This window comes from Cryptomeria japonica, chromosome 10 (assembly GCF_030272615.1).
Source record: "Cryptomeria japonica chromosome 10, Sugi_1.0, whole genome shotgun sequence".
Taxonomy (NCBI): domain Eukaryota; kingdom Viridiplantae; phylum Streptophyta; class Pinopsida; order Cupressales; family Cupressaceae; genus Cryptomeria; species Cryptomeria japonica.
The window spans coordinates 915,357,836-915,368,470 of NC_081414.1; positions in this window are offsets into that span (position 1 = coordinate 915,357,836).

Below are 10,635 nucleotides of genomic sequence, written 5' to 3' on the forward strand. Positions count from 1 at the left end.
TAGACCCTTTTCTCTAATGTGGGCAAGCCTTTGGTTCCATAACATAGTCTTCTTTGCAAGTAACTTTACTTCATAATAAAGAGTGTCCATAGGTACCCAAAATCTATGTCCATCCATTGAAGGTGAAACCCTCAAATCTTCTGATGAAGTATCTATACATTTACTTTTTATAGAAGTGTTATTACACTCAATAGTGTATGCCTCTAGCTTATACCAAGTACTGAGCTTGACACCTCTAACAATCACCATAGCACCCTTAATCATCTTACATCCTGCATCAGAAAAGAATACCTACACACCTACATCTATTAGTTTTCTCATAGATAAAAAAATTCATTTTAAACCAAGGATATGCAACACATTGCTAATCTATTTTATTCTACCATTAGGAAACCTGATTCTAACTTTACCATGACCAACAATATCTAAATTTGAATCATCACCCAAGTACACTTTACCTCCATTAAATTATTCATATTTATAAAACCAATCATTATTGTAAGTCATGTAAAAAGATGCACCTGAGTCAATTAATCATGCATAATTACCTGCATGAGTAGCAGAAGCTACAATGAATGTGTCACCATCTTCCTTCTCAGACTCAAAATTAGAATCAGACTTCTTCTTTTTTTGTTTATTTTGTTCTTTGTAGTCCTTACAGATATATCTTGATTTACCAGAATTCTAGTAGATGACTTTGGACTTTCTAGGAGATTTTGATCTACCTTTGGACTTGGATTTATGTGCTTCTCATTATTCTTGTATTTTTCTTTAGGTCTTCCATGAATAGTTAGGGCTTCCTTTGAAATAATGGATACCTTCCTCTGTATCTCTTCACCAAGCAAGACACCCACCACATCTTCAGACTTCAAAACAACAAAAGTACTACCAATAGTCATAACAAGAGAATCCCACAAATCAGGCAAAGAACAAAGAAAGACCTCACATTTCTCCTTCTCATCCATCTTAACACCAATAGATACCAATTGAGCCATCAACATATTAAATGATTCCAGGTGGTTTCTAATCGATACACACTATTCCATTCTCAAGGAATACAAATTATTCCTCAAGAAAATTGGTTTTAATAAAGATTTGGCTTGATACATCTCACAAAGCTTACTCCATAACTTCTTTGCAAAGTTCTCTGCATGGACATTGATTAGAACATAGTCTACCAAGCACAATATTATTAGACCCTTGGCTTTACTATCCATAACATTATATGGATAAACCGCAATAGGATTTGAGGGTCTTGAGACATTCACATCAACAACATCCCACAAACCTTGATCTAGTAGCAGATATTTTCATATTTAGCTTCCACATCTCAAAATTACTTCCAAAAAATTTCTCCACCTCTTTTCTCCTTGATGAACTTTCCATTTGAAAATTCCTACAACAAGATAAAAAAGTATCTTCTACACAATCTCCCACTCAAAACTAGATTAGTTCGAAAAACCCAACAACCCACTTGACTAGAATCAAAGATAATCAAGCTATGATACCATTTGTAAGGAAGTTATGTAGTGAAACAACTTCCTACACTAACCTTGAGATGAGGGTAATGCAAATTTTTTTACAAATTGTTACAATAGTTACAAAATCATAACAAAAAGAGACATAATACCATGCATACCACAACACAGTGATTTACGTGGCGAAAACCTTTTAGGGAGAAAAACCCCAAACTTCAAAAGAAGCTCAATATATTATTCAATAATCAATAAAAAATTACAATATACTTACAGATTAAGGTCTTCATAGGAGTACCACCAACCAGAGATTCAGATGTAACACAATGATCATAAGAGTCTTGTACACAACCTCTATCTCATGTACCTCATATATAGGAGATACAATACAAGAAACCATCAAACACTATTACAAAACCTGTTAAGACCCAGTGACAACTAAGAAGGGGGGTGAATCAGTTGTCTATTAATTTCAACCCAAATATAACTTAACCAAACTTAATGCATAATATCGGTAAACAAAACTTTAATGTTGGTAGATAGTTTAGCAGTTAATAACAATACTGGTAAAGTTTAATGCATGAAACAGAAAGATAAATAACATACACAACACATAACATAGTTATTTGTATGTGGAAACCCTGTAAGGAGAAAAACCATGATGTGAAGCCTTACCCACAATCAAATGATACTACTGTAGACAGTATATATCTCTTCCATCTCTATCTATCTCTCAATAGTCTCTCTTTATCCTTCCCTTTCCTTCTCTCTATGCCCCTCTCTTCCTTTATCTTCATCTCCATCTTCCTCTCATCTCTATATCCTTACCACTAGTCTCTCTCTCTTTATATCCCTATCTCTCCTTCTATCTCTCTCCCTCTCTCCCTATTGCAAATATAACATGAGTCTAGTGGTAATGAAGCCTGATTATCTTTTGGATTTAGAGATTTTATTTCAGTCATGTTGGGATCCATATACGTGGATGCATAGTCCAACTACCTAGAGCTCACTACTCAATCACAAAATGAGAGTCACACTGACTACAATTGGATGGTTAAATCCAATGATAATGTATTGTTCAAAATAATATCTTCATATGCTGGACTCAGTACCGGTTAAGCTCTGATTGTCCTCCTCATACCTTCCTTGAATCTTCAAATGATGTCTATGTGTATAGCTCTGCTTATATTCACATATATCTTATTGCAATCCTTTTTTGTACTCCTCTACATAATCTCATAAATGAGATCTTGCATATATACCAAAGCCTAAGACCAAATGTGTAGGTCGGCTCACTAAGATATTACAATAAAATCAATTACAAATGAATCAATATGTGATGCATGGTGTTGGCTCAATGCATTTACAACAATAACAAATCATCTCCATAATGTGTCGTGATGATCTATAATAGATAATGCTTGCCAGTCCATAACCTAGACCTATTTGCCGGTAACAACAAATATGCAATCTCGATTGTACCAATAATCAAATCACCAAAAACAAGTGTCCAAACAATGTATTTGACATAACCAAGTAATTTCCAGATGATAACAGTCATCCTTAGTGCTGGTGAACAATATAACTTGTTGGCAAACCATATATCGATGACTGTACATAAGTCACTGAGCATGCTGGTGAACATAACCAAAGATCTCCGAGTGCTGATAAGTATTCTCAAGTGTTGAAAAGTGTTGACATCAATGAGAAAACCAATGTAACACATCCATAATACCAACAATCTCCCCCTTTGGCATTGATGACAACACAAGATGGAAAAACCATCTAAGTGCCAAAGCAGAAATGCCAGAAACCAAAAACCAACAATCTCCCAAAGAGATCATTAACCAAAAATCAAAATACAGATACAGAGAGTAACAATCTCTCCCCAATTAATAATCTCTCCCCAAAGGATAATGTGTTTTTCCATAGACATCTCTCCCCCTTTGACATCAAATGCCAAAGCAATACAAAACCAAATTGGTTCATAGAACTTATTGCAAATATCAATTGTTATAACCAAATTTATTCAATCTACTCCTCCTGAGAAGTAGCTCTCTTTCAAAAAAGCCGAAAAAAAAGATTTCTCATTTAATTATGTTGGTCTGATGCCATGCTCCAACTATATAATTTTCTACTGGTGAGGGTATAACTCTGAGTTGCTCTCTTAGATATTCAAAATTTTCCTTAGGAAAAGGCTTAGTAAAGATATCTGCAATCTGCTCTTTAGTATTCACATAAACCAATTTCACTTCTTTTACTTCAACATTCTCTTTCAGAAAATTGAATTTGATAGAAACATGTTTAGTTTTAGAGTGAAATACCATATTCTTTGATATATCAATTGTTGCCATATTATCACAGTAAATGATTATAGGTTCTTTGCATTTTACCTTTATGTCCTTCAACATTTGCTTAATCCATAATACTTGTGTACAATTAGTTGTTGCTGCAACATATTCTGATTTTGCTATTGATAGTGATGTACAACTTTGTTTCTTGCTTAACCATGAAATTAGTTTACTACCAAGAAAAATGCTCCGCCAGTGGTGTTTTTTCTGTCATCTACATCTCCTGCTCAATTTGCATTTGTGTATGCACATAAATCAAAATTTTCATCTTTAGCATACCATAAGCCAAGATTTGTTGTGCCTTGTAGGTACTAGAAAATCCTTTTTACTGTTGATTAATGATTTTCCTTAGGATTACTCTGAAATCTTGAAACAATACTATAAAGCGGAAAATCGATCGAACCCTAGTTGCTCTCCCCTCTTCCAACTCCTAGGAGAGAGAAGGGAGGTTGCTAGGGTTGATGGTTTTCACTTAGGGGAGACTTTACATTCAAAAGAGGGGTTGAAACCCACAAGATCCAATCCCACACAATGCAAGATTAGATTCTAAATGAGTTTCAAGGGTTAAGACAGCAAGGCTACCCTCTTTTGTAAAGAATGTTGATAGAAGAATTAAGCTAGGAATGCATAGAAAGTGAGAAAGATTCGCTTATAAACTGAGATAGCGATATAGGATGAAGCTACGGACCTAGAACTAGTAGTAAAATGTCGATACGGCACTGTCCTGCAAATTTGAGCAAAAGTTGATGGGACAATGGCGCCCGGCATGCACACGGTCCTCCGAAAAATCCGCGAAACGAAGGGGGATCTGTTCGTCTCTGCACAAGGATTCCAGATCTTCAATTTCAGCCACGTACCTGCAACCTACACACAGAAAAGTGAAGACGATTGGGGGGTTAGGGATTAGGGGTTTGCCTTTAGGTCAAACCCTGGTTTTGGAATTAACTAAGAAATGAGAAATTGTTGTAAATGTAAATGATTGTAATGTAAAACAAGTACTAATACCTTGTTGTAAGGATGTTGGTATCCTTATGTGCGAAGGTATAGATGTTGTTGTATGTTGTATGTTGTATGTTGTAGTATGTGATCTCCTCTTCAATGGTTGAATCCTTGTCTTGAATGCAACACTTAGCCTTGAATGGAGACTTAGAATGATCAATTGCTTGAAGGAATGTTTGAATGCTTGAATGCTTGAATGTTTGAGTATCGTTTCCACGCTTTTTCCATCATATCAAATGAGAGAGGAAAATGTAGTTTATATACTTGTCAATTAGGGTTGATAGACTGTTTTTCCCGACCTTAGGCCGACCAGGAAATGATATTTTCCATTTTGCAAACAAAAAGACCCGAAGTCCTATAGGAGACCGGGCCCAAAATAGGGCCAGGGACTAGGGCGCTGGGTGCCATGGTCCTGGGGGACCAGGATGCTGGGCGCCCTGGTCCTGAAGGACCAGGGCGCTGGGCGCTCTGGTCCCACCTCCCAGGACAGCAGGGTGCAAAGGAGGTTCAGGCCAGGGTGCTTGAAAAATGCAGTTTTTGATGTCGTAAACAAGTTTCGGGGTCTCCATTCAGGTTGCATGTTGCGTTGCCATCGTGAAGACCGAAATGCAGTCGAAATTGTAAGTGTCACAATTTTAGGACGCTACATTTAGCCCCCACTTTAGTGGGAGTATAGGCGTACGCTCATACTTCCGGTAAAGTACAAGGAAACAACATTGAAAGACTTTCACCACGTCAAGGAGGCAAGATACACCAAGCCCCCAGTGGACTAAGGATCTTACAACTTCGATTGACAAAGTAAAAGGGAAGATCACAAGGGAGAACCATGACTATTAGTAGTAAGGTTCCCTCACTATGAGTCATGCAAGAAAAATACCAAAACTTTTCAAGGCAAAGCTAAGTTCGTCAAGAAATTTTCGAGTATCTTGAAGGGATAGATAGGGTGTATGCCCCCCTACGTTAAAGCGACCGCACATGCCTCAACGGGGGTGATTGCTTTAAGGTAGTGATACACATGAGAAGGAAAGGAGCACATTATCACAAAGATTTAGCCCCCAAGTGTGAGATAAACCCAAGGATAATAGACAAAAAACACAAAGCACAAGGTGACTTCTCTTTCCTCGGGGTCAGTATGCTGTATGATAGTTCATGTATATATATCATATGTATGTATGCATAATTGTTCTTCATTCCCCAATCAAGGAAGGTCACCTAGAAGAAGGGAACACATGTGTCTTTTGAGTCAACATGAGAGAGACCAAAAGAGATCTCAACGCTTTGCATCGTCCTCAAGTAGACAACACTAAGGACAACAAATAGAAGAATGAGAATAACACATAGAAGAAGTAACAAAAGAGAGGAGGAGAGAATCTGCTATGCTAATGTAACTAGTCTAGCATGTCATCTACCCCCCGATCTTGCTGATCAATGTTTCGGGAAGGCAGGGAACACGCTAGAGGAGGAACATCCAACATAGCAGATGGAGCTATCACAAGATCCAAACAAGGGCTATGTTCATGTTCCAAGCCATGTTGTTCTTGTCTAGGAGCTAGGATAAGTGCTTTAGAAAATTCGTTAGATAAATGGTTATCAATATCAAGAAGTTCATATTCACTATCAGAAGCAAGAGGAGTAACATTTTCATCATGAATAAAATTTTCATCTATAGCATCATCAAGATTTATAAAAATAGGATCTTTAACCCGCACAGGATCAAGACCATCATGCATCTTATGTTTAGGAGATTTTGGAGAAAATGGAATAATGCTTGTTGAAGGTGTTTTTGGAGATTGCAAAGTTTGAGAAGCAGCTGCTTGAGCTCTAAGACGACACTTTCGTCGGCGTTCACGTGCAGAACGATTTTGTCTAGTCTTAGTAGGAAGTGGAGAAGATTGAGGAGGAGGAATGTTCTCATCCTTATCATTTGGGTGTTTAGGTTGTGGTCTCTTAGGCTGGATAATAGGAGAAGAAGAAGGTCTCTTTTCTCTATAAAAAGAAGGAGGAGGAACTGCTCCATATAAAGGAGGAAATTTTGGTTTAGGAAGAAGACCAAGTCCATCATGACGAGGAGGTATAGGTCTACTTTTAGAAGGTTTATTAGGCATAGACATAGTCACATCCATGGGGATGGGTTAAGAATCTTCTTGAGGAAAGATATTAGTTTTATCTTTCAAAGGAAGAACTTCCTTCTCAAGAACGATAGGAATATCAAGTTTAGGTGTTCTAGGTTCACTTAGAGATAGGATCATATCTGTTTTCCACTTTTGATAAGATTTGAAAAGATGATCACTTCGCGGAGGAAGGGATTGGAATTGTTTAGGCCAAAAATAATCAATAGGAACACTAGAAGTTCTTTCAGCTGGTTTAAAGAGACTATGATTGACAGTAACAACTTCACCATTATGGGGAAATTTCAAACACTTGTGAATAGGAGAAGCAATAGCTTTCATGGAAGATAGCCAAGGATAGCCAAGCTTCACACAAAATTGTTCGGATGAAGGAATAATAGAAAAGTTCGCATCAAGGGATTTGTTATGGACCATAGAACCAATTGCAGGAGAAGAAAATGCATCAAATAATTTCACAATCACATCTGTTTTGTCATAGATTACTTGATTCAATTGCAAAGTAAAAAGAAATTCTTCAATAATAACATTAACCATGCATGAAGGATCAATGAGCACTCCACGACAAGGTGTATCCTTAACTTTTGCAACTATGTATAAAGGACCATCAGGTGCCCTGATAGTTTCACTAGAATCAAATGTGATGGAAGGTTCTTTAGGGTTTTCTTGCTGCTCTACAAAGTTAATCACATTCGGAGTCATAGACACAAGACCATCAGATGAGAGAGAGGAATCATTAGCCTCAATCGCATTAGAGGTATGAGAAGGTAATGGATTAGTAAAAATCTGAAGATTTTGGTTAGGAGGAGCTATAGATGTGTTGCCTTTATCATTCACTCCAGAAACAGAGATAGTATTATTATGAATCAAATCTTGAATTTTACCCTTTAAAGAAAAACATTTTTCAGTATCATGCCCAGGCTGACGATGAAATTGACAAAAAGATTTGTTATCAAAATAAGGTGAAGTAATCTTTGCAGGATCAATTTGCCTTATAGGAGGAAGAGTAAGCACATTTTGTTCCAATAACTTATTCATAATACTATACAATGATTCATTCAAAGGAGTATACTTTCTTTCTTTCTTGAAAAATTTAGAAATAGGAGGCACACCTGATGCGGCATTCACATTGTTGTTGATGATGTTTTCATGGAATTTGATGGAATCTCTGTTCGGTTTAAACTTCCCAAATGGTTGCTGACTGCTATCACCCTTATCACTCGGAGCCATAGGATGTGATTGTTCCATTTGACTCACAGTCAGTTGATAATTGTGAAGAGTTGCACACAACTGTTGGAAAGAAGTAAACTCAAAAAATAGAAGTTTGTCTCGAATATCTTTTTGTAAATTAGAAATAAAGATTCTTTGAATATCATTGTCAGGCATTGGAAAAGAAATTTGAGCATACAAATGCTTATATCTACCAATGAAATCAGTCACTTTTTCTTTAACACCTTGTTTACAATGCATTAAATCAATCAAAGAAACTTTTGGACTTATATTGTTTTGAAATTGTTGAATAAAAGCATTTGCAAGTTGTTCAAAAGAAGTAATAGAATAAGAAGGCAACGAGCAATACCATTGTAGGGCTTTGTCTCTTAATGTTCTAGTAAACAGTTTTGCAAGCAACCTTTGGTCATAAGCAAAATTGGTACATATTGTTTGAAAAGTCTTAACATGTGTTAGAGGATCACCTTTACCATTATAAAGCTCCAAATGCGGGATTTCAACATGTTTAGGGGGAATAGCTCGAACAATGTCAAGAGAAAGTGGGCTCGCAACATCAAATGTGGGCACACTAAACTTAGATTGATTCATAGAGGCAATTTGTTGCTGTAAAGAAGAGACAGTTTGTGCAAGATTGTTAATGGTCGCTTCAGTCGAAGAATTCATATTAGATGTGTTAGATTGAGATGGAGGTGTTATGTTATTGAAAGAAGGTAAAGAGCAAGGTGGTGGGACACTATGATAATTAGTCATAGGAGATGATTGGACAAGAGAAACACTACAAGGAGGAATGGAATGGTTGAATGAATTGCCCCCTTGCGTCATGTTCATTTGCGGAGATGTAATAGGGACACTCATTGAAGGAATGAATGAAGAAGTTGGATTAAATGAAGGAAGAGGGTTAATTGAAGAGGAAGGATTGCCCCCATGACTGGTAATCATAGGAGGAATGTCTTGTATAGAAGTAGTCATTATGTTTGATGTAAAGGTAGGTATGCTAGCAATAGAAGTTGTCAAAGGAATAGAATGATTGACTTGAGTGGGAGGTTGTGTATAACCTAAAGATTCGGCACAACTCTTCATAGGCATCTCATTCGAATCCACAATGTGTGCAATACCACGTAAAATATCAATTCCATTCTTATCACTTTGAACCATACGTTTTAAACCCTCAATTAAAGGAAGAGCTTGACTATCAAGGTATTCTTGAGACATCCATTGTCGAAAATCGTCAAATTGGTTATCCAATTTCAAAAGTTGTTCTCCAGAAACCTCATGGAGAGCTTCTTCATCATTAGGAGGATTAGAGGAATTACCCATGTCCTCGTTAAAAAGGCTATTCAAATTAGGTTCCATTTCCTCGGTAAGTAAACCTCGGAAAGACTTAATTCTAAGGCTTCGTCTAACGGGAATAGTGTAAGTAGGGCTTATTGTTGTAAAACTCATGCACTAGAGAGGGAGAGAAGATTATGAATTTTAGAGGTAGCAAATTTCAATAAAATCAGCCAATCTCCTAGTTTTAAGCTGTTAAATGCAATCACGACAATCTCCCAAAATTTCAGAAAAAATGTCCGGGACCGTGGCGCTCGGAGTGCACACGGTCCTTGCAACTTTTTTCAAAATTTGCAAGGATGAAAATTATGATGATTTTAGAGCTAATCTGAAAAAATTGAGTGATTTTACGATCTGTAGATAGGCCAAATTAAAGTTGCAATCTCAAAATTGAACCCTACCAAGATTGTCGAAAAATGCAAAATTTGAATTTTGAAAAAGAGAGGGAAACTGAAATTTTGAATTTTATGATTTTAGAGGGAATACCAAAAGCAATGCAAGTTTTGAAATTTAAAAATTGACTCAATTTCACGCAAAATTCAATTTTGAAAGTGGAAATCAAAGTTGTTGTAATTAAGCACTTAATTTCAAAAGTCACAAATTGCAAGAATTTGAATAAAGCACTGAAATTTTGAATGAATGCAAACACACTTTTCATATTATGACAGTAGGAACACAATTTTGACACAAAATTTCAATTTCAACAATTTTTGAATAATTAGAAGCCTTAATCCAAGCAATCACAAGACCAACTTTGACTATAATTTTGAAAGTGTTAGAATTGATAAAATCAGCCAAAATTCTGGATTTTAGCAGGAAAATACAGTAAGATCTTGCTCCCGAAATTTCGGAAAAAATGTCGGGGATGATGGCGCTTGGAGTGCACACGGTCCTTACAACTTTTTTCCAAATTTTTAGGGATGAAAGATATTGTGATTTTATTGCAGAATCCAAAGTTACAGCTGATTTGGAGATGTTTTGATCAGTGAAATTGTCGGACAAAGGTTGAATCAAGAGGGTTTCAAAAATTAGGGTTTTGACACTTAACCACTTAATTTTCAAAATTAAAGCACAAATATGAACTGATAATTTGGAATAGAAGGGTAGATCTGAAACAAACATTAA